The sequence below is a fragment of the Anser brachyrhynchus genome (genome assembly GCF_964034855.1).
Source record: "Anser brachyrhynchus genome assembly, chromosome: 2".
Lineage (NCBI taxonomy): Eukaryota > Metazoa > Chordata > Aves > Anseriformes > Anatidae > Anser > Anser brachyrhynchus.
The window spans coordinates 40,214,695-40,240,752 of NC_137695.1; the positions used below are offsets into that span (position 1 = coordinate 40,214,695).

The window sequence follows — 26,058 nt, forward strand, 5'->3', positions numbered from 1 at the left end:
TTCTTCCTTCTTACATTTGTAATATTTCTTCATTCTGTTGCTACTGAGGTAGAACAAATGCATCAGCAAATGTATTCGCCCAACATCCCAAAAGAGTCACTGGCTGTTTGTGACACAGTAGGACTTTTCTCAATAGGTTTCTTCTTGTTGCTGCTGTTGGTTCAACTACCCCAGTATCAACACTGCCTCACCAGCAATTGGAGCCTAGGTCCTGACATCCTGCCTATACAAGTGTATGACAAAGGACCACATAATCACAATACTGCTGGCTGCAACTGTGTTGCCTATTAAAAGTATTGTGGTTTTTTTTTGTTTGTTGTTTTTTTATTTATTATTTTTGTTAATTAAGAATATTGTCCTTTTTTAATAGAGAAGATTTGAAGGAGTAATAGACATTTTCAAGAAAGAGCCCTTACTGTACTCAAAGCAAAGCCACCAGTTTAATTGTGTGAAAACTTAAAAAATATAGAGAAACCAGAGAAAGTGATATTGCTCCTTCCATCTGAATAAACCATGTGGTTCTTAACAGCAGGGCAGTTTGAATTGTTTAGCATGAGAAAAGCTCAAATGTTTGTGTTTTAATATTGTTTCAGTTTTGTTGGAACTTTTTCAATTTTGCAGCTTTGCTACAAATGAACTTTTATTGCAATGAAAGTAAACCCACTTTACCATCAATTGCTTTACTTCTTTTAGATAAATGCTAGAGGGAAAAAATAGTTGTTCCACATAGAAACTCTGTATACTTTTTCTGCTTCCTGTACTTACTCACTCTGCTCTGGTTCTAGGCAAAATAGTCACATTAATCCAACAAAAGCCAGCATTTCTGTAAAAAGACGCAATCTAATACCCCCATTTCCTAACCTCCCCACTCAGTACTAATTCCTACTGTCTCCCTTGTTTTGGTGCAAACATTCATCACATTTATTGCCAAGATGGATTAGTGAATTTATAAAACTGGAAACTTAAAACAAAACAAAACAAACAAACAAAAACACACACACACAACCTGTTCATTTTCTACCCAATCAGTTCCCTGGTCTAGCTCACCACAGGAATGCACAAAAACTGAAGTTACTATACAGTAGCTAGTGGAAATAAAGAAGCAAAAGGAAGGTGGGACCATTTCTGACCAATGCAGAATTATTTTTTACGCTATTTGCTACAGTTCATAGACTCCGTCTAGTGGAACCCAGATCAGCAGGTGCTACAATATAAATGAAGCTTCCAAACTGAACAGACATTCTAAAAAAATCACAAAACGAAATCCTTGTTATCCTAACATGGTATGAAAAATGCTTTATGGCAGCTACATAATTATGTTATGCACTCAATTAACAACTTCTCCACTTACTAGCTGAGATCCTAATTAGTTGTTACTTTACACTATAACAAGAAACATAAGCCACATAACATATTTCCACTCTCTAATGATGTATTCCTACTACCTATCAAAGAGCTTTTAAGATGAAAATTACATTTTGAGGGTGTCTGTGGACAAAAGGCCATGATTTTCTTCAGCCTCCATGCTTCTATATTACTTATGCAGGGCACAGATTATAGCAAGCTGCCAGAATTCCCCTGTGCAGGTGGAAGGATGACATGGTGCCCTCAGTCACTAAGAAGCAGGACTAACGATTTCAACGGTAACTAAAAATTTCTTTGCTTTGGTGTTTATTTTTTGGTACTTTTTATGAAGTTTATTTATTTATTTATTTATTATTATTATTAAAAAGAATCTGCATTACAGTGGCAAAGAAATGAATACACAGAATTTGTGATGAAAGGAAAACGCTCTATTAGTCTGTTAATAACCAAACCTTATAGCTGTTATTCAAACCGCTGTCCTTTTAAAGACCCATATGCTTAAATATTTCTATTATGTTATTGTTATTTTGAAATAGTTTTATTTCCATGACATTAAATGTATAACACCTTAATTTCACTCTTAAATTTGTTTGCTTTCCTTATTTAAAGTATTCATTCTCTATTCATTTCCTTTATACAATGCTTATTTCATTGTCACGAAGAACAGCTCATATAACTTCCTAAATCTCTAATCAACATTGCCTGTTTTGTTTAATTATCTAGATACCAAAGCCACAGTCATTCCTTTCCACTTAATAAGGTCCACTTGTAAATAACAGTTGGCTTTCTAAAGGATTCAAAGTCTATAAAAATAGTTCAGTGATAGTCATTAAAATATGTCCTGCAGATGGCTGCATAATTTGGATTTCCATTTTGTTCTTTTGTTACATAACATTTAATTTGTTTACTTTTTCCCCTCTTGCAATTTAAAAACAGATCAACACATTCTTGATAACATTTTAAATAACTATATTTCCACATCAGTATTTTAATGCTTTATATTTTTAGAAACTTTACTGAAAAGACTTCAATACATTTACAAATAATTTAGCTTAATTAATTAGATGAATATTTATAATAATTTTACAAAAGTCAAGACAGAAAGGATTTATAATCCGCCTGGTTATGAGTCTCCAGTACAGTCAGCAACAAAACAACAAAATCTTTTCAGCATGACCAAGAAAGTTTCCTGTCACTCACATAGTTATGCAATAATCTCAGGCCATTTAGATGTCATCCCAAACAAACCACTGCATTCACTTCTTTACAAATTTCCCTTCAAGATCTGTTTGCCACAGCACATCACCTATTACAGGGTCTAAGTGTTTGTTTTTAATAAATCATATGTTCATATCAGAACAATTAATTTACAGATTTTCTGTAACTAACCCTTAAAAGTGTTTCAAAAAAAGCCTCAGAAACAAACTAGGCTTATGTCTGGATTTTATGCCACATAGAAAGCATTGAAATTCACAATGAAACAATAGCTTTCATGTGCAATTTGGTCAGGCATGACATTGTATTAAAAAAAAAAAAAAGTATCTGACCTAAGCAGAGACAATTAGAACTGACAGCTGACTGGGGCTTATAAAGTCACCACATTACAAATAGGGGGTGAATTTTGAAAAACACATTCTTCTCTTTTTCCCCAAACTCAGCCTTGCTTAATCCATGCCCAAATGCAAATGAATGGATTATTACAATATATGCATAAATTATTAGTAATGATATACAAACCTATGTGGTTTTGCATTTTTAATCTAGTCTAGTTAACAACAGTTTGAGCTACAAATAAGTTTTCTATGTGTCCAGCACTTTGTTGGTTTTTTTTTGAACATTGTAAATATACTTACGAACTAGAGACACCAGAAACAAAAGTGAAACACAGAACTATCTTGAGCACAGGGTAAGGACTCCTTTCTGGTTTACACCTTTATCTTCAAAGAATGTTTGGGACTAGCAAAAATAAAAAATAAAAAAAAAAAATCTGGGCCTAAAAGAAAGCACTAATAGTAGATAAAAAGCTGTTAAAGAAAACTCATTTGTCTTTTGCAAACATAAGAGATAACAATTTCTCTAGGATTTATCAACTCTACAGACAAATATGGAAGTGAATTTGTTCTTTCTGAATAGGACAGGAATTTGGATACACTCTTTCTGTTCAAGTGATTTAATCGATTAGCAGGTTTCTACTGGGATTCCATGGTACTTGGGATACACGATTCCCATTTACAGCTTACCTGTTCACTGGCAAAGGAAAGTTTCTTCAATTGAATTTGATTTTCTTCCTTTTTTCTTCTTTTTTTTTTTTTTAATTTTTCTCTTCCTTCTACTCAGAAAATGAAAGCTCAGTTTTGTAGCACACATATTGTTGAGCAAAGAATTATTATCTTTTATAAATCACGCATTAGAATTAGGCATTATACATGATCTTTCTTTTAAAATACCTAGGACAATTCTTTCCCTTGCTCTCCCTCAAAAGTTATTTCAGAAAAAAAAAAAAAAAGAAAAAAAAAAGAGATAATTTTATATCAACTTTCTGGAAGGAGATAGTCATTAGTTCAGCCACCAAAATCCCCTGAAACACTTAGTTTGGGGTTGAGGTCACAGGCCATTCCCCACATCTGCTGCCTGAAAAATGACATTTCTTGTGTGTTTCTCAAGCTCTTTTGTTGTCAGCTAATGATGAAACAAAAATTTCTTCCCAAATTAGCTACAGGAATGATGTTTCTGATCACACTATTTGTTTTTCCAGATACTCTCCATTTTTATTTATTTATTTAGACTGGGAATTGATTTTTTGATAAAATAGTTGTGAAGGAAGATATAAACAGTATCAAAAATATTGCCAATACTGATGTTCCATACATCCAAGGAAGGAATACCTAAATGCTCTTGAGATTGTGGAGTAACTCTGATGTACATTCTCTAGGTGATCCTACTCAGCAGGGGTGAGGTTGGACTAGATGATCTTCAGAAGTCCCTTCCAACCTCAGCCATTCTGTGATTCAGAGATAAAAAGTGCAAGCAGCATTAAGCAGATTTAACAGATTTTCCACAGTATGTGGAGATGCAAAAATGGTAAACATATGCCGGGTAATGAATTAAGCTGCTCCAAGATTCTGGGAATACTACTTTTTATATTGGCTTTCTTCAGTTTTATAACTCAGTTTCTCTACTTGCTCCTAATCAAAAGGAACTACTTGGTTCAACTTTTTGAAGCGTCTGCATCAAAAGAACCCTATAAAAGACAGATATTGTTTTTACTTCATTTTAAATTTCATTGAAGAGCCATTCTGAGCACAAGTGCACCTGAAAGTGAGAAGAGGTCATAACACTGTTTGAAAATGGAACTCCTTCATGGTTAATAGCACACTTTAAAAAGCTTCTAACAGCACACACACATGCATACGCACGCACACACACACAAAAAAACAACTCTCTGAAATCAACGTTTATCTTGAAACCAATGAAACATTCAGAAACTCTCCATGTCCATATTCATACTACATTCATTTGTATTCAATATGTTTACAGCTTATTTGCCTTTATCTACTACTTTGATAATTTTTGTCATAAAATCTTTATTAAAAAGGCTGCAGGTAGTTCATCTCAGTACATGCTTTTCAGAACAAACTAGCAAGAATGAACAAAATGGTTTGCCATGACTTGTCAGAACAAACTTTTCAAGAACAAGATCCTCAGGTTTAAGAGTACAGAATAATCGTTTCCAAAATATACTTCTCTCTGACCTCAGGTCAAAATGGTTATTTCAGGATAGTTGTTCCTCTTTTAGCTCTTCAATACACTGAATTCTATCTTAATTTTCATTGAATTTTCTTTAATACATTATCTTTTGTATAAATGCAGATTCTCTTGAAACACGTTCACAAATATACAACAGGCAAGCTGAATTCAGTTGTCGATGTGCAATACATGTGGAAAAACACAAACCCCAATTCCAGCAATGCTATATTCTATATACTCAAAAATAAGATGAAACGTAGAGGAAACATACCATTTCAATTACCAAGATTAGAAACAGCAAACAATTAATTGAAAATACAAAATACTTGAACAAAAATACTGAAAAATTAGGTAGGAATAGCACTTTTACACTATAAACTTTCTGTCAGTGTCTACATTCTCAATGCTAAAAGTAAGGATATTCTAGGCTATACCATGTTCCCCCCTCCCCCCCCCAAAAAAAAAAAAAAAAGATTCTTAAGAAATAATCAGTAGAGCAATTTCAGGTTAATTATAGAAACTTAAAACTCTCTCAGGCTTATGAAATCCTCTTTTAAAATATCCACTGTGATAAATACAGCTTATTGCATGTTTTTCTTCTGACCTACTTCAAATATTTGAAATCTAACTACCTGCCAAAGTCAATCTAAATTCTTAAAATGTGTGTTGGGTGAATCTTGTAATTCAGCTACCTCCCTGAGCCTCAGTTCAGCTGAACTGTCTGTTAAAAAAGGTAAATAAAAATAGCAGATGCAACTTCAGGATGACCCCACATCTTCTTCTAATTTATATAAAAAGAGGAGATGTTTACGTTTCTTTATCCACCAAAGTCTTTGTCATACAAGTTCTCATTTCATCACGTTATCTGAATTATAGCATTATCTCTCCCTACTGGGTCCCTTGTGTGGAATAACGATGTCAGCCTGAACTCTTTACTGAATTTAGCTTTCTGGTCATGTTATCACAAATTGGTTTGAGTACACGGGCTGCAAAAATGGAGAATGACAAATCAAATAACCCACAAGGGAGAAGAAAGCTTTAATAGCTTCTTGCCTGTCGACTGATTATTATAAGATGATGACAAACAGCATCACACTGGTAACTTTTCTAGACATTTGAAATATGCCAGATTACCTTGAGATCTTATCTAAAGTCAGAGGTCTCAAAAGATGAAAACACATACTAGCAACTCCATCCAGATAAGAAGATTATAATTACTGTTATAAAAAATAAAATAAAATAAAATGAAACAATGATAGTCAAGGTTTAAAAAAAAAGGTTAAAGATGCAAAATCTGGAACTATACTCATCTAGTGGTCTAGCAGTGTACTGACCTATTTACTCCAGCATTAACACTAAGGTAATAAATTTTGACGAAGTGTCTCTATTTGGAAAAAGCCGTATGCATACGCAAGCAACTCTGGTTTCCTGGCTTCTGACCTTTCATTTCCACATTATGTGGAAGGGACAAATATGAACTGTAAAGTATTTCAGAAATTCTGCGTACATGCAAAGTCATCACCATGAAAAATGAATTCATGATTTTTTGTCTTTTAAAATTATTATCCTTTTTTTTTTTTTTTTTCCCTATGACATTCATGGAATATGGGCTCCCTCCAGTGGCATAATTAACATTCAAAAATTTTCACACTTATGTGCTTAATTGTATAGCCTAATCAACAAAATAACAACCTAACATTTCAAAGGTTGGGAGTTCAAATCCCTTTTGAGAGGGGACTTTCATTTATAGTTTTTACTTTTTTTTTTTTTTTTTTAAACTATATGAGATACAGACAGCTTTTTTCATCACTTCATTAAATGACATACAAAATTTACTGGCCCTGAATGAAATATTTCAACATGTTAAGTTTCAAAACAAACTATACCTTCCAATGACCTGAACTCTTGAAGTCAAGCTAGGTCTTTGTAAGAAGAAAATATATACTTCGTGAAGTTTATGCACCCTATATTTCACGTAATGCATTAAAAAATAATAATAATAATAATGCTATGCAGTGTCAAATCCTACAGAGTAGTTTTTTATTTTATTTTATTTTTTTATTACTGGCACCTCAGAAGGGTCCATTACAAATTGATAGAATTAATTATTTTGGGAAGAGGAATCATAGAATATCACGAGTTGGAAGGGACCCATAAGGGTCATCAAGTCCAACTCCTGGCACCGCACAGGTCTACCCAAAAGTTTAGACCATGTGACCAAGTGCACAGTCCAATCGCTTCTTAAATTTAGACAGGCTTGGTGCAGTGACTACTTCACTGGGGAGCCTGTTCCAGTGTACGACCACCCTCTCGGTGAAGAGCCTAAACCTCCCCTGCCTCAGCTTAACACCGTTCCTGCGGGTCCTATCACTGGTGATAATAGAGAATAGGTCAGTGCCTGCCTCTCCACTCCCCCTTGCGAGGAAGTTGTAGACTGCGATGAGGTCCCCCCTCAGCCTCCTCTTCTCCAGGCTGAACAGGCCCAGTGACCTCAGCCGCTCCTCTTATGTCTTCCCCTCTAGGCCCTTCACCATCTTCGTCGCCCTGCGACGATGAAGATATCTGCCAACTTTGGCCCAGCTTTGCTCTGTTTCTGCCCATCCCAGAATGGAAGATACTATCTAATTATTAGAGTCATATGGATTCAAGGTATTATCATCAATTTACATGTGTATTCTTGGCTTTGTCTAACAACAGAGACAATGCAGCTTACAAGAAAGCTGCTGGCTTTGTCATGGGTACTTTCACTTCCTGATGGGCTCACTATGAAATCCTCATATTTACAAGCTCAACAGCAGCAAGGCTATATTTTGCTTTTCACTTTATTCTACACTATTTATTGATCTGTCTGTACTGCACAATGTTGCAAATAACCAAAAAGAATGACCAAGATAAACCATCTTGGTGAACATATGACCACTCAAAACCACCAAGTAGTTAAGCCACAAACTAGCAAACAAAACTTAGGCATATAATTAATTTTAAATGTTTATTTTTGTTGTCATTGTTTGTTTTGTGGAACTTTTTGCTTGAAGGTAACATCTACGTAGAAGAGCTACTAGATTTTAATCCTTTTTATATAAAGAAAGGACTGGATCAGATAATTAAAATTCATGGTAAGACTCCAATGTTAGTGGAACAAGTCATAATAAGTAATGCTAGTCTGTCATAGTTTGGCTCGCTTTCCAGGGAATTCTCTCCTTAGAGGGGACCTCATATGGTCATTTCACTCTATATATATGGAAAAAGGCAGATTGAACATACAAATTTCTTTAATTCTATAGTCTATACTGCGGCTACTATGGAAAAAATTGTTGATTCAGGTATTGGCATTCCAGATGAAGGGATCTGAAGTGATCTAGTGGAAGAAGCATTCACATTTAATTACAGTTTTTTACTGTGTAATCTATCAGTAACATATTCTAAATTTCTCTTCCACAAAAGTAATAAAAAAGTCAATTTCTCCTCTCCCCATCAAAGCACCAGCTTAAAAAAAAAAAAAAAAAGGCATGTTGGCATGGTGCAGTAGCTGTAGAAGAGATTAGTGAGAAGAGAATAAAACTAAATGTAGGCATGAAAAGCAAGACACAAGTAGAGCTTATCTGGCTGAAATCTCAGGAATCATAAGTTCAGGCATTCCAGCATTCCTTGGGGGATAATATCACCTCAATTGTGAATTGTTTTATTGGATTATTTGAAACAGTTAAGCTATTTTAAAAAGGGAAAGAAGACAAACTGGCATTAGCTGCTCTGAAAAAAATGTGCGTGTTGTATCTGTGCAGTTGCCCTCATTTTATAAATAGCTATGCACAAATAAACAATTTAAATGCTATCATATTTCAATATATTGTATTTCAATACAACTTAGTACCTTAATTCATTTATCAACATATGATACATGAGTTGTTGTAGAACAAAACCTCTAATTTATTCACAACTCTCATTTCCTTGTGAAATAACTGATAGATCATACTTTCAAACTTTCAGCAACATTTCCATGTCATACACAAAATGCTTTTCTTCTTTAATTCTCAGATATGGAAAATGACTCACAGAGATTAATTCACGGTCATCCTAACAGAGAACACAAAATCAGGCATGTATGGGGGCCTCTGAAATCCCTCCATAACCACCATTTCATTGACCTTAAATTGGTATGTGTGACTTGGGAGTGTTAGCAGTTTGCTAAACAGGCATTTGAGACACAGAAACAGCTGTTTTAAACTATCCACATGCATTGAATGAATGTATTAAGCAACTAGCAGACCTTTTTATGCCCCCTTCTTTCACTAGAATTTTTTCTTGGCCTTTGCCCATCAGGGTATATCCAGCAACCAACTCATCACCCTTTGAAATCAATGCTAGAATACCATTCACTTTAACAAGAGTCAGACTGAGCCTGAGAAAGGAGCCAGATACAAGGGCTGGCATAGATACAAGGGCTGGCATTTATTGGACCATCCTCTCAAACTTTGTCATAAAAGCAGAGATGACCTCAGACACTGACAGCAGCAAATATAATGTCTGAATAATCCTTTCCCCTATAAGATCAGATCTGAAAATGTTTTTAACAGAATTCTCTATGTTACCAGCTCTGTGATGCACAATCAAGAAGAAAGATGAAGGTCCTCAGAAACTTCAACAATTTCAGCAAGACAAGCTACCAGGGGAGGAAAAAAAAAAAAAAAAGCAAAACACACACACAAAAAACAAACAAACAAAAAAACACACTGGTATTATCCACAGAAGACAGAGTAATGTTCCTTCTGCATATCATGGAAACGGCATGGGAGATTAAAGTGTAGCAAGGGACCTTAATAGAGCAAGCACAAGACAGCAGCAAAACTCTGGCACAGGATTATACAGGAGGCCCTGAGACTGTAAATCACAAATGGTCCATTATGGATCACCAAAAGAATGCAACCTTGGCAGCTGACTAGAACTGGTTTTAGGACAGAACAAAGAGAACAAAAAATTTGTATATGACATATGTAATATATCCCACACATTGTGAAAATAACAAGAAGTTATAATACAGTCACAGACTGTACAAGAATAGGAACAAAGGAAGAAAAGAAAGGGAGGAATTGCTCCAACCTTATCTCCTGCAGTAAAAACACCATTCTTGATTTATCAGTGCATGTCTTCCTTCACCTTCAGCAGGGGACATACTCTGCTTTTTCACTTGCCACTCATCACACTTACACTGCAGTTCTGTGGTCATTAAGCATTACTTTTGCTACAGCATTGGGTTAAGTAAATTAGAACATTAAAAAGCAGTGTATATGCATGTGTGAATGTTAATTCAGCTTCCCCTCACAATGAGTTGATTGATTCCCCAATACCATACTAAAGTTTAGCCAGAGAAAACTTCAGCACAAAAAAAAAAGATTTAGTATGTGCACAAGTGTGTTCATTTACTTGTGAAGTATTCAGTGATAAAATCAGACTTTTTCTTGTTTCCTTAGATTCCTTTGCTAGGGGTGAGATACCATCCATCACTTAGAACCACAATCCATTGTGGGGATTCCATTAGCATGCCCTTGAAAGAAGGACCAGTGTACAAGGGACTTGTATTCAGGAAATAACTTCCTGTAAGGCCACTTTCAATTTCTTTGTAACATGGCCTGACTGTTTAGTGCTCAATAGGCTCAGTTCATGGAGTGCTGCAATAGGACTATGTTTCCTGTAATTTTCTATTACTTTCCTGGAGCTTGTTCAGAAAGCTTAACCAGGAAGAAAGCAATGATGATATACAGATGTAGCAGATAGTGAGTTCCTATGACCATAAAAATAAAATAAAATAAAATATTTTAAAAATCACTGATTCCTGGGGAAAGGCAAGGAAAAATAGTACATGAGATATATTCACGTTTTAATTTTTTGCTACAGAAAATCACTAAGTAGCGTTAAATTCTAAAAGGCTAAAGCATTTTATGGCCTCTAACGCTATTCGTTGTATATATAATGAAATAGCATAATAAATGCATAATCTATGCTTCAGAACAAAATAAATGATTTCATTTGCACCAATTTTGTATTATTTTGTATTCTTGGCAGGATATGGGGGTTGTTTTTTTTTCCTCAGTACCAAACTCAGTACTAAAATTCAGTTTTACCTATATGAAATATCTTCATAATTTTTTATTGAATTCTTTAATTGCTTCAGTTACTCCCCAAAACACAGTGAAAAGGAACCAAGATATCCATCCATCACCTATCATATTGATAGCTCAAACACTCAAAGACAATGAAGTCTAGATTTCCTCCTCAACAGGAATAAAGTACACACGAACAAGTAACCAAAAACATACAACCCAACAAGTTAGGAAATACTTTGGTGTAATGCTAACTGTCATTCTCAATAAGGATTACTGAGTTTGTAACTTCTTTTTATTCATCAGTTACAATTCAAAATTAACAACTTCTTCCTATGTCACAGAAGTCCTGGCAGAAATCCAAAGTATTTGAAACTATATTTATTTTTGGTTGTATGAATAAAATTTTGAAAGTTCAAAAACAATTTTGTACTTCTTCCTTCATATTAAACAACTAATATATTGAATTAATTCAGTGCCTGCTAGATTAGAGAGACAAGCATTCCCACTGAGGGAAATCTGATTCAAGTCAAATGAGCGCTTAAGTGTCATATTCATAACGGATTGGCTTTGAAACTGGGATTACAGGTGCTCTACTGCAACAGTGCCCTATATTTAAGGATTATGATACTCTTCTAGATTCAAGTTCCTATGAACAGAATAAGAATTTTAAGATAACAATTATTGACTTTGTTGAATGATCTAATTGCAGGGTTAGCAAGTCATTTAAAGAACCTTGTTTTTCAGAAGCCCAGCCAGAACATGCATTTCTGAAAACACATGAAACATATCAGGCGTCACAGGGGTAACAACAGAGAAACTCAGGTGGTGAATTCTCAATGCATGTAGGTGATGTAGGCATCTACTCGTTCTGTGTGGCTGTCGGCACTTAGGGCACAGTGTAGAGATATCACATATATGAGTTTATTTTGCCTGTGCTCTACCTAGCTAGAACCTATGTGGCTGCATTATAACCTGATTCAGTACATCTCACATACTATCTTGGGCTTTACTGCTATGCAACCCATTTCTATGCGACTTCCAGCTAGATCTAAAAATAGCCAGAACAAATTTCTATCTATCTGCATTAAAAAACTTTGCAGTGGCATACTACTCAGCACCCGAAGGTATGAGAACTCAGTGCTTCCTACAAAGAAATTGTTTTTAGTCTCACTGCAGCCATGAGCTTGACAATCTGATGAAACCTGACTTTCTTTCAGTACATGACACAGAACAAATCTTCATTAATTTTAATATACTTAAAGAATAAGATAATATAAAGAGATAACATTTAAAGAAAGAATATAGGTCAGTAATCTTACTGTGCTTTTATCATCTCACGGTTATTATCTCTTCACAGGTTATAACATAAAATTTTACAGATCACAAATGTATTATAAATAATTATATGATCACTTATTAAAAGATGTTTACTTTTCTGTGGTTTTCTTTTCTAAGACGTACATTTTTGAATACACAAGAAATATTCTGAAACAGATTTAGTGTTAGGTTCTGTAGGTTTAAGGAACTCAATTATGCTAATACTCCTATCATTCTTAATCTTAAATTATAATCTTGAAATTAAAAAAAAAAAAAAAAACTAATCAGTCCTAATAGTTACTGTAGTTTATCTAATGAGGTATGTACTACATCACATGCTCCCTATTTGATTATAAATGAGTACATACTAGTATTTCTCATTTAAAAAAAAAAAAAAAAAGCAAAGAACATTGGTATTCTACGAAGGCTGCCATCAATCCAAGTTAAAACCTCAAATATTTGGCTATCTGCACAGAGATTAGAACTCTTACTTCATGGGGATTAGTAATTCAGGTTTTTTCTTTGATCACAATGTAAATTCATTGTAGACTCGTACCTCATAATGATCCATCTGTTAAGATTTTCTCCTCAGTAGCTCTTAAAATTAGGAGAGGATTTGTTGGTGGGTTATTTTTATTCACATCCACATTAATGCAAGTCCTAAACTAATCAATTTGCATTATGTAGCCTTTCATGCAGTTTGCACAGATTTACAGCTTGGTTGCTTTATCTAGTCTCATGCCTGTGAGACAGCTGTTAGGCATTTAGCTAATCTAATTCTAATCCCCAGGGAGGGGTTCTGTTTTGTCCATTGAAAGGTAGATGTGTGGACCACAGTTTACCATCTAAAGTATTTTATATCATTCCTTTTTTGTTTTTAAATTTATGGTTCTCAATCCAGAATTTCTTTGAAAAGGTTCATTAGAACAGAACAAATAATAAGAGTATAACAGCTATTGGCTACTGTTAGCTTCTAAATTTAGTTTCCTCGTGGGTACATTTAACATCTCATCTTTTAAGCCTATCATTCTGATTTCAAGGGTTAGTTAGCAAAGATTTTTTTATTTTTTTTTTAAACGTATTCATTCTATATTAAGCCAGAAGACATTTTCTGTACAGTGGTTTTGTTTCTTCTGCCACTTATTTTTTTTTTCTCTTATCTTTTTTCATGATACTTAAAGAAATAAGGGGAGAAGAGAAGATTAAACCTTTCCTTGTTTGATTGTGTCCCTGCCAACAGATCATATCTGCTAAAGACCATTCAGCTTTCTCATTAAAATTCACAGTCCCTAGGTGACTAAACTTAATTGGCGAGAAGTCAAGGAACATAATTGTTTAAATTATGAGCATTTCTAAAAACAGAGCATTATGATGAAAGTCATCTATTTATATTGTGCTATTTCATTATGATTGTACTTGCAGCAGAAATGGATACTTTATCTTGCTGTTAAACAGGTAGTAAAGTGAAACCCTGAAATTCTGACAGAAAAAAAAAAAAAAAAGTAACAGCTTAATCTTACTGAATACTAACAATCTCCAAAGCAAGTTTACTTTCATATAGGGAATAAATTTATATTTTTAAAAATTAAATACATTTTTTCCTAATGCTTTTCATATATTTGAGTGCAAGGCAGCTTGACAGATAATAAACAAGCTTATATTTAAACAACAGGCCAAGAGAAAGTACTAGCTATATAATAATCAATAGAAAATCTGCCTCTGAGTTTCAACTAACAACTCACTTTAATAATAAAATCACAAACTGTAATTGATAAAGATTACCAGCCAATGGAAGATTTTGCTCCTGCTTAAATTAATGGCAAAACTGTCCAGACCATCTCTTGCCCCATCTAGTCATGCCATATAGGCTGGCCTTAATCAAATCACAGTCTTATGAAATAGCCTGCTTGAACTGACCCCACATATCTTTCCACTGTAATCTAATGTGTGTAGTGAAGGCTGATATTAGTCTCTCACTAACCCAGTCTATGTACCCTTGCTAAGACTTGTTTGCCTCAGGGCATGAACTTAGCACTGATGGGGAGAAAGAGAGAATACAATTTAACACCTTTGTGTCATTAGCATAGGTCAGTGAGTCACTCCTGTGCTGTGGCACAAGGCTGGGCATCCACTGGCACCCAAATGCATGAGGGCTACAATGAATCTGCATGGATTTGACCCTTGGAAAAAGGTTTAAGAGGATGGAGAAAAGCAGGAAATAAACTACAAGCATTAGCCTCATCCCTTACCTCCCTGCAGAGAGATACTTGTCTGTTTGTTTTCAGTTCCAGTTTGTCAGGGAATCAGACTACCTGATGTGAAGGGCAGTGGTAGATTAGAACAAAGCTTGCCTTACAGTCTAGCCCATGTTTTTTCTCCTACAAATCCAGGCAAAGCCTTCTTCCTACTTCAAATCCAGGTCAGAAAAAATAATTGACCTTGAGGTAGCTAAATAAGAGTCTGGTTGCACTCAGTGTTGACAAAATAAATTCAGAATGCATATTTTGTATGTCCTGTATATGTCAGCTTCAAAGATCAGCAGCTGTCTGGAATTTCAGCAGGATTTCTTGAAATCCTTCCTCTACCTGCCTCCACTATTAGTGAGAATTTCTCACAGCTATGAAGATTGTCACTGCTCCTGAGACATTGGATCTATCCCTGGACCATGCCAGTCTAATGTGTTTCCTGGCAAGACACAGCGCCAACTAAGCACCATATGTTCGTTCTGTCCTACTAGTATTTGCTAACCAGATGGTATTCAAAGAATGCAAGTCAGTGATGTTCTCTTTTCATCCATCTGTCCTGCAATTCTTACAGCTTAAAAAGAGTACACTTTCCATCTCTAAACATTAGTTTCACTGAAATACAGGGTGTCTGTGGCAAAGTAACATTAAAGTTAGGTATACTAACGAGTTAAGGAAGAACTCGCACAGAAAAGAAACCTTCCCATCCTATTCTTAATTATCTTCCTTGCAATTTGTAGTACAGCTGCTTTGCAGCATTACATGGCATTCTGAGATCAGCTGGATGTTGTTTGTACCAGTACTAGTTTGTTATTTACAAGTCTAGTCTGCTGCATTTATTCAAGCAAAGATCAAATGAAGTAAAACCAGCAAAAGTACTCTCAAAGTAGACCACCATGATCATCACTTCAACCACTTAAAACATTTAATCTTAGGTTTAGTCCCTCTTTTAAACAATTAAAAAAAAATAAAATAGGAGTCTATGATAGCAATGCAAAAATTTGAACAGTGTTTAAAAAAATGGAAAAAAGGACATCATTCAGTTGAGCTTTAATCCCTGGCCTCGACATCTGTTAAACAATCTGGAAAATATACCCCTCTTCCGAGTATATTGTCTTCTACAAAAAGGTTAGCTGATTCAGAATCAGATTTATCATAAAAATTATTTCTAATAAAATTATTTCAGTCAATAATTGTTACTCGATAGCAAGCTAAGGGCAGAAATATCAACGTAATAGCTGATTAACTGCCTCCACTTTGTAAATACATCAGTTACTAATGACAACTTGATATGACACCTGGTTTACAATCCCATCTTTCTCTTTGCAGATTTTGGCTTTTAAACTATTTCAATGAAAATATGGAATTTTTCACCTCCCTTTTAAAAAACTTTTGTTTATTTTCCTTTCCCATCCTCATTGGATCTGAAATAATTCTATGGGATGAAAACCTAACAAATAAATGTTACTCTTAAAACCTTGTTTCAGCATTTTCTTTGATCATTTTTACCGATTCTGTTTCAAGACTTCATCAGATAAACTGTTTTTCCTTATATTTTGAAGTACTGCTCTGTCTTTAAGGAACTTTGATGAATTTTCAATAGTCAAAGCAAGCTGAATACCTCAATCTTCATTTTATTATGCTAAGACATGTTTTGCTGCTTTTCACTTTATTTAGTTACATAAAGTTGTTCCTCCCCTTCCCCACTTTATTTGGAAAGATGTGGCATACAGTCCCCTAAGAATATCAACAGATAAAGAACAGGATTTATATCAGTTTGTCAATCTGAGCACTACAGCACCAGAAAACTGATTTTTAAGATGTACAACAGAAAGAACTGACTTAATTCTTCCAGTGCCTAAACAATGACTTTGCATTATACAATGCAGGTGTAAAAATCCAACTTTATTTGGTCATGGTAGGGAAAAGATCATCCTTCTGGGATGATCTTCTTTCATACTTCTGGGTTTTCAGAAGGTCAGTGAAAGGTTTTATAAAATCCCCAAGAAATTGCATTTATATTAACTTATTTTTAAAGTTACTATACATATAAGCATATAAAATATATCTAATTTCTATGCTATCTTGAAAGTAAAATATTTATTCATTTTCTTTCTTCCATTTCCAACTACATTTACAAAGCTAATTTACTTGTTCCAATCTTTATTCTTTGAACAAATACACAAAGAAAAGACCTAAGTAAATACAGTTTTAGACCAATACAGTGCACTTCTCTCTTATTCCCTCTTGCTCAAGTGATCTTGTAGTCCTTAAAAATTCATCTATGGATAAGAAAGGTCATTATAGGGAAAAAAAGAAAAAAGGAAAAAAAGCCCTTACATTTTACTATAAATTATAGAATTTCTGGTTTCTAAAACATTCGCAGGTTCTCAGCTTTAAGTTTTATTCAGTCATGAAGAGGATGCTTCCACTTGAAAAAAAAAAAAAAAGATTAAAGCCCCTGCTTATCAATAGTTGAATAGCTACAACTAACAAATGAACAAATGTGCCTTTTGTATGATTAATTTTTTACATATAAATTTGTTACTAATGAAAATTATTCTTGCTATCTGTTAGATAATACTATTATTACTATTACAAAGTCTTTGCTGTGTAACTACTGCTCCTTATTTCATAGGAAGTTACCTTGATTTAATAATAATTTGGTAACCACTGAAATTTAGTATCCATTACATGCATGTTATCTCAAATCAAACAGCCCTCTGCAGCTGGCAGTAACTGGGGACTATCAGGAGATAAAGACTAAAAGTTCATACCTCTAGCGACAGCTTTTTCTGCTCTACAAAACTTCTTCCTGCAGTATCAATAATTAACACTAATCATTTCAAAATCTGGAAATTCATTAAAACCTCTACATGCACAAAGACAGTTCGAGTGCAGAAAACATTACATTTGGAGTATGTTGGAGTACGCTTGTAGTCTGCAGCAAACAGAATACAATTTTCCCAACGGTTCAGTAACTATAGTGAGGACCAGATTTTCAGACACATTAGCAAGTCAGACAGGTGTTTCATACTGGGAGACTGAAAGTAAAACACTTAACATGCTTTTTAATTTCAATAGGTGCTCAAAAATGCAGATAAATGCTTTGCATAATTAACAAAAGCAGCAAAGATAGATACCTACCTAAACTGAAAAGTATCTCTTTCTTTTATAACTGTTGAAGCAGCTAGGTGTCCTTCAAAACCTGCTGGCAGCTATTTGTATCTTTGGGCATCAGAACACCTTCCAAAACCTGGTTTTCAATGCCTGATACTCTTTCAGAAAATTAGGAAGTGTGCAATTTAGACAATGTTTTTCCTTCTCCTCAGCTTGTGAGATACGAAATTCACTTAATGTGAAAATTTAAATTCCTTGGGTACATATTCTCCCTGTTGTTAATTTAGCACATATTTTTTTCTACAGCATATGTATACGCAAAGGGTATTTTTAGCTTGCAGTGCAGTAAAAGGACACCTTTGTACTCCTCCCTCACAGCAAGGAGAGTACATGGGTTGAAAAAGTCAAGCATCAACAAAAATTTGGCTTATCTATGATGTAGGAAGGAAGTAAGCTATTTTAATCTTCAAACAAGGCGGTTATGTCTTTGGAACATGTCTTTTGGAGGTAAAAAACATATATTACATTTATATGTGCACAGTAAGTATACCACTGCTTGAGATGTTCCAGTGTCATTTCTAGAAGGGATAATGATAAACGATGATGTATCTATGCTGATAGCTGAAGAAAAGAGACAAATACTCATCTGTAAAATGTTCTGTGCATGCACAGCCTATGGTACTATATTATACATCAAATGCATTGGCCCAAGCTGAATAAAGTATGATCTACAGCTAGCATTTATTGTATCTGACAGTTTAGTAGATCTGTATTTTGGTCCTATAAGAAATCCAACAGCAGTTTTGCTGTTCACCAGAATCTGAAGAAAAACAGTTATTCACTAGTGGTTAACATTAACCCTTAGGAAAGACTGTAAGTCATTTTTGAGTGCACTTGGCATTTGCAGAGAAAACTGTTACAGAAACTCTCACCACTGAGAACACCAAACCCTCCAACACATACAAAAAATCAACTGATTGTATGGAAGAGTCCCGTTGCTCTGCTGTTGTAGAACTGTTAACAAAATTTCCACCGAATGCTGAAAATAACATGGGAGTGAAGCTGCAGTGCATACCACAAAGGGAAGAAAAAAAGGTATGGATTAAATATCATACACTATGTCAATACTTAAGCTTGGGCAGATATATACAAAGTGGCTCACAGTACTTTTAAATATTTGAATTTAAATAGTTTTTGATTCAATAGAGAAGATGAGGAAAAGAGATTCAAGAACAATTTAAATCACATAAAGAGACAGATGAAAAGATTTACAAAAATTATTTTAAGTTCATATGTGCAGTCCTCAATGTATTTGAATTTGAAATAAAAATATTTCAATGATGCAACTAGTTTACATGATTACCTAAAGCTTATGCAAAATACAGAGCTCTACTTGAGGATAAAAAATAAGCCGGAAAATGTCAAGAAGGCAGCCTCTATCAGATAATTGTAGGTCTGCTGCTTAACCAGCAGAATGCAAAATTCAGGGCACCAAATTAAAGCAAATCATATGCCTTCAAATTTGAAAAGTTATTTAAATTTTTGATGTTATCAAAAGAGTAAAAGGAACACTTTTATTTCATTAGCACAGTATATACCTACCATTAAAAAAAAAATGTATTAAACACATTTCAAATATGACATAAAAATATAAAAGCATTGGGCATTTTTTAATGAAAAGACAGATAATTTTCTAGTATATAAATTGGATTTTTTTTTGTGATACTGTCATGATGAATGTTTTCTACAGATAGAAGTAGTAGGAGTGCTAAGACAAATGAACCATAGCAAAATAGTATTTTACAAAATAAAATTAAAAAGTTTGATTGTGAGAATATTTGTTTTCAGTCAAAAACAATGCTGAATTATAAACACTTTTTTTTTCTTCCATAAATGTAGATCAATTTCATAAAGTCAATGTGAAGTTTTAAAGGAATTATTTTTTTTTTTTAAGTTTTAAATTCAGAGGCGCAAGAACTGCATGAACATAGCAATATCACAGTTCTACAAATGTGGCTTTCATTATGAATTACTGTGATATTTTTATGTAAAAAGAAGTGTCAAAGCAATTGACTTAACATACATTCAGAAAAAAAAGATACAGGGTAATGTCCACATTTCATGTCAAATTTCACAGAAACTGAAGATTTAATGGCATGGCATTCTTCATATTAAGCTGGAACAAAGCTCTCTTAGTCAGGCCAAGAAACTACAGATATAAAAGAGTTCTTAAAGAGAAGAAAAAAAGCACAAAGAATGTTCATGTTTCTTGGGAGGATTTTCCTAAGCTTCCACAATTTTAATTGTGTGTATTCCTTGGTATTTTTAAGCTTTCTAGCTTCTTACCTTTTTGTTGAATAGAATAATGGGATAATCTCTACAAGCCGAAAAGGAGGGATCTTAATATGAAGAGCCACATACGCAGATCAACAAAAAGTGACACAATCAGTGATTTACATCCAAAAAAAAAAAAAAAATTACAGCTGTTCCAGGTCTGGGTGTCCTTATTGGAGCCACAAACGGGGTGGAGGTGTCAATTTTAAAATATTTTATTCAGAAGATAGTGGGATTTTATTTATTCACATCAGCCTTACCCACCTTTTGACGAATGGATAATCAATTACAGTACTGTGAAAAGAACGATATTTAGACTGTTACATTTCATCAACGGCATCTGATAATGCCATATAAATGAATGAAGTATGTCACTGCTTTCTAGTTTTAGTTTGTACTACAAAATGCAGTCAACAGCTCTGTGATGAGGTAGGTGTATTTCATAAGACATTATACCACTTCCCTCATGGTGCCAAACCTGAATCAATCAAAAACAGTCACACTGTTTGCTGTTTGGGTCAAAATTTACTTTTTCAGGAATAAAAGCATGCTCTTCAAGCACACTACCAAGAGTATAAACCAATACCATTTTCTGACTTACTGAACTGATTAACTACTCCTCCCTCCCCCCAAAATCCAAAGTAAAAATCTTCTAACAGACTAAACAAACAAATTACACTCAATCAAAATTAAGATTTTTGCATGTGAGCTCCTGCATCATTCAGAGAAAAAATAGTGATGCTATTTTTGGAAATGCTTTGTGTACAGGCACAATACCATTGCAACTTTCAAGAACTCCAAATAATATTTAATGATTAATTTTAAGAGAGATTTCAGTGGGAATGGTTCAAGTTATACTTTATTCCATATGCCATATAGGGATGCATGTTTTATGTACAGGCTTATTACAGTACATATGCTTATTTCTGAGAGACAACCTGTTGAAATCAGTGGGATCATTCACAAAAGCAATAGTTACTGATCAATTTATAGCTTTGCTGGATAACAGCCTTATTTTTTTAAATAATGGAAGAGGGAATTCTGATTTTTTCTTCAACCTAGAGCTAATTTTTTTAAAACTCCAGTTTAAAGTAGTACTTCTAAATGCTTCACATAAAATTGATTATAATCGACTTTAATATAAAAAGCAACATCACAAATAGCTTTTGCAATTGTTAATCCTTTTTTAAATTATCTGAAATGACAATTCTAGTTGTAGTATTAGTCTGCCCAGCCTTAAATCACTATTGTGTGGTCCATCATCATTACAAAGATCAACAATAATCAAAATAATAATCTCAACATTCACTGATATCTGCAATCTATTTCAATTGTAAATAGTAATTAAGGTGAGTATTTAAAAAGAAAGTCAGTTGCTAATCATGGATATTTGACTGAATCCCATGACTTCTAAAGGCAAGTTCAGATTGACACTACTGCCTGACAACTAGTTTCTGATGTAAATAACAGATCAGGTATATAAAGCACCTACTTGGACCTGAAAAACAGGAAGATACTAGTAGCCAAAACATCACCTGAACAGCTAAAAGGTATTATCACTACAGGGAAGGTGTGTGTGTGTGTGTTCTTTCTTTCTATAGCTTGAGAAGGAAATAAGGTATATGACAGAAACAGAAGCCAGGCACAAAGAGAGAACATACCTATACATTCCAGTAACTGACAGGGGTTTTCATCCAGAAGTTGTACTACGCAATTTTAATCTCTTTCAGAAAGCTAATTATTAATCTCTGTGAGGGCATATAGAATGACAGTTCTCCTCAGACTACATTAATATCCCTCATATAGAGGATAACTACATTAATATTCCTCATATAGATGAAAACCCTTTGTGAATTCCTAGTCCTGGGATAATTGTAGATATACAGTGTACCTTCAAAGAGAACAACAAAGAACCACATTTGGCTCACAAACCAATATCTTCTTTAGGCATTTATATATGTAAGTATTTAAGTACAAGTCTTACTATGTAGATAACGTTTTTCCTGAATTTATCTAAGCTCTGTTTGTGTCTTTTCCCATATTTCTATACGTATAGACTTACAAGCTTTATAAAACAACAGTATTTTTCCATATGAAAAATGATCAAATTAGTATTGCTGGATTTTCTGTAATCAATACAAAAAAAAAAAAAAGGAAAAAGAAAAAAAGAAAGAAAAAAAAAAGAAAGAAGGAAAGAAGAAAGCTATCAACTCCAGAGATGAAGATATAATAAATTCTAAACCTTAGGAGCATCTGCAGAATTACTGAGGAAAGCCATATGTTGAAACCTGTGCATAGCAGAAGATTCATGTGTCCTGCAAAAGAAAAAACAGAGACAGAACTTAAAGAAAGGTAACTAAAATCTTTTCTGGGACCTTCAAATTTTTTCACCTTACTTTATAGTCTATGGCACTGGTATGTTTCAGATGACTTTAAACTGAAGAATTGGTCCTCAAAATACAGTGTAATATGCATATTAATGATGACAAATTGGAATGAAAGACTTCAGAAAAATCAAGATACAAGTATCTATGATGCAGAGCATCTTCACCCTCAGTCTCCTGGTCTGTCATCTGTTCTTAATATTCTACATTTTGGTGCTATTTGACATTCAAAATACAAGTATCACAGATATTTGTTTGATCCCTTGTGCCACTGCAATTGAGTTCAGCTATGGATATATTTAACATAATACTAAAGAACTGTTTGTGCTAGGAGGAAGCTGGGAGGTGTTTTTTTTGTTTTGTTTTTGTTTTTGTTTTTTTAACTAGAGTAGACCGTAATTCCCAGATCTAATCTATTAGGAAGAAAGATGATTGAAGTCATTGACAGCAGATCAATGGCAGATCTCTCATTACTGAAGTGTTGTTTACATTATATTTGATCTTTTGATCTTTTTAATCTTTTTATCAAGAGTTATACTCACACAAACCACCCACACAAGTGCTGTCTGAGGACTTAGAAAAAGCTTCAACTTTGAAAACGAATGGCAGTCTCTTTTGCCTGAAAGCAGAATAAGAGGAAACCTACTCATTGTACCTAACCTGTTTATGCTAAGGATGTGTTTATTTGTTTATTAAACAGATATATAAGTATGTTTTCACACTGTTGTAGATCACACATTAAAAATCAGGTCTTCAGGGAAAAAAAAAATAAAAAAAAATCTCTTTTCTTAATATCAAAATACCAAAATACTCTGTCCCTGAGGATGATAGGATAGGGTCTACAGACATCCTCACTGCACATAGTTCCCACCAGTCTGTCAGATCATTCCTGATACCTGATTTAATGAGCTTAAACAGCAGTGTCTGTACCTGAAAACAGAAAGGTTTCAAGTCATTGTAAGTACACTTTGGCTTTCTTCTGCCGAGTGTTATTCATGGCAACTGGCTTTGGGCTAAACTCATGCCTGCTCAGAAAAGACAAGTTGCAAAGTTTGCCTTTATTGTCTAGAAGGAGTATTACATGGAGTGTTTTTTTTTGTTTTTTTTTTTTGTTTTTTTTGTTTACAATACAGGCCAAAGGCTTTTGTAGATATTTAATGCAAATAAAAGTAAGGCATGGTGACTGGAAAATGTTAATCTTGGTTAAGCAGATGTGGTTTTGGCCAGTAAAGTCAGAGAAAGAGTTCCAGAGGCTGTATTATGGGGCCTCTGAAAATTAAATATCCACAAGACTCTGGTGCTATAGCCTATTGGTACAACCAGTGGTGTGGCTCTCTCTTCATCACTCTCAGAACAGGGAAGATGCTGGATCCAGCTGGGGCAGCAAATGTTGTCCTTTCCCAGTGAAGAGTCTAGCATTTTTGCAGGTCAACCATATGAGTACTGAGTGTCCCGCTTACGTCAAGGAGTTTTTGAAGAGGCGTGCATAATGTGGAGGTCTGAGGATGACTGGGCATGTCATGCCCACATGATTTAACAACATAAAGGCACCAACAGTCAGGACAGGCAAGTAATTTGGTCTCAAAAGCATGGAGTTCTCTAGGCATATCTGTCAGCATCCTGTCCACATTTGAAAGTTATCAGGTATCCAGTTTGCCCTGATAGGACCTAGAGAAGTATGGGGATGGAAGCTAATCTTATTAACTCAGAAGGAATTAGTTGTTAATTAGTCATTAGGTCAGAGATAAAGAAACTTTTTTGAGTTGAAGTGCTGCAGGCAATCATGAGAAATGAAAAGCTGTGAGTAAAGAGCAAGCCTGAAGGAACTGGTTCACAGGTTAATCTGTTGTAACATTTCATTCACTCATCCATAAGTAGCTATCCCCTTATTAAACACTTATTTATTAAGCCAAGCTTTCTGATTTAAGCACCACAGAATTTATGAACTATAGAAGAATGTGCCAAGAACTTGGAGCTTCTGATTTCCACAGGAGTGTGAACTTCACCTTTCCTTCTTGACACTTTCTCCCATGGAGAAATATGGTCTGCAACAACTCATTTCTACTCCTTTTCTTTGAAGAAGGCTATAAAATGCAGGTTTGAAGAAGCACACATAAACTGTGCAGGCTTTCCCAAATATCAGTAAATACACTTACTCCTTATGGGATTCTAACTGTATCCCAGATAATAGCAAGGAGTACCACCCCTTACACAAAGGCAGACATAAAAGTTACATGATTCAAAGTACGTAAAGCCAAAACTAAAAATTAAAGCTTCATGTTTCCTAAAAACCTATTCCAGTTTTCCACTTTATTTTATTATTATTATTATTTTTGAAATCTAGCAGAAAAGGTGAACTTTCAAGGCAATGAGTAGCCAAGTCAAAGGGATACCAAAATAGAAATATACCAGATAAGGCCTCACATGAAAATTCCAATTTGTTAAAATGAAATTGTTCCACAAGAAAACATCAAAATTGTCTACAGAACTGGAAATCCATCTGGCTTACTGCAGACTTATTTATTCCCTTTTATGCTTTCATAGTGACCCATTGCAGGGTTTATGAGGAGTCTCCCTAAGCTAGTAACTGTCTAACTGTTTGGTCTCCCATAACCAATTATTTTCCAAGTTCCATCCACACAGATACCTCAATCACAATTTACTTCAAAACAATTTTTTTTCAGAAAGCCGCAAATTATTACTGCCGCCCTATTACATACAGAACACTATTAATTTCCACATACAAAAAAAGGGTTATTTATGCAACATGTATAACTAAGAAACACACTGTTACTGTGGTTACAGTATATTTTAAAATACAATAAACTGATGTGCATGGATTATGAACAGGACTAGGCAGTCCCAATGCATTACCAGAATTCTAAGGAAGCAGCAGACTGTATGGCATTTGCAAAAAAAAAAAATAAATAAATAAGGACACATTAATCAGGTAGAATATCTAGAAAAAAAAAAATACTGTCCTACTAATCCATGCATCACAATCAAACACTTTTCTGAAAACACCTGCACAGTATGTACAAACCCATGAGAAGGAAATATATTATTTACTGGAAGCTACTGCTTCCTTCTAAAAATTGTCAAGAACTAGAAATTTAGCAAGAGAAGGGGACAAAAATCACTCCTGCCTTCACCATCGTAATCAAAAGATAGGAAGCCCCCCAGAACACTTGTGGATTTCCAATACCCTCCATGTCCAATGCAACATTAAATTCTTGTTTATATATGAATATAAAGTGATAGATAAGCACAAATGGATCTGCATTTTGAGTTTACATACTCCTCCATAACACAGAGAGGTAAGCACAACAGAAATCTTGTAGAAATAGTTGAAGAGTTTACAACTGCATAAAGACCATTAGCTACCAGAGAGAAACAAGAAATATAATTACCAGGTCAGCCATTCAATGGCTGTATTGATAACAATTA

The 26,058-nt window shown here is 34.3% G+C and overlaps 1 protein-coding gene and 1 long non-coding RNA gene across 11 annotated transcripts in view; both read right to left on the reverse strand.

Moving 5' to 3' along the window:
* Positions 1–26,058, reverse strand: part of ZNF385D (zinc finger protein 385D) — a 436,473-nt gene that overhangs the window by 228,577 nt on the left and 181,838 nt on the right. The window lies entirely within an intron of this gene.
* LOC308189591 lies at positions 1,775–19,524 on the reverse strand. Its single transcript, XR_013946459.1, has 2 exons — positions 3,518–19,524; positions 1,775–3,389 (listed from the first exon to the last, which is right to left on the reverse strand). It is a non-coding gene; the product is annotated as an uncharacterized lncRNA (long non-coding RNA).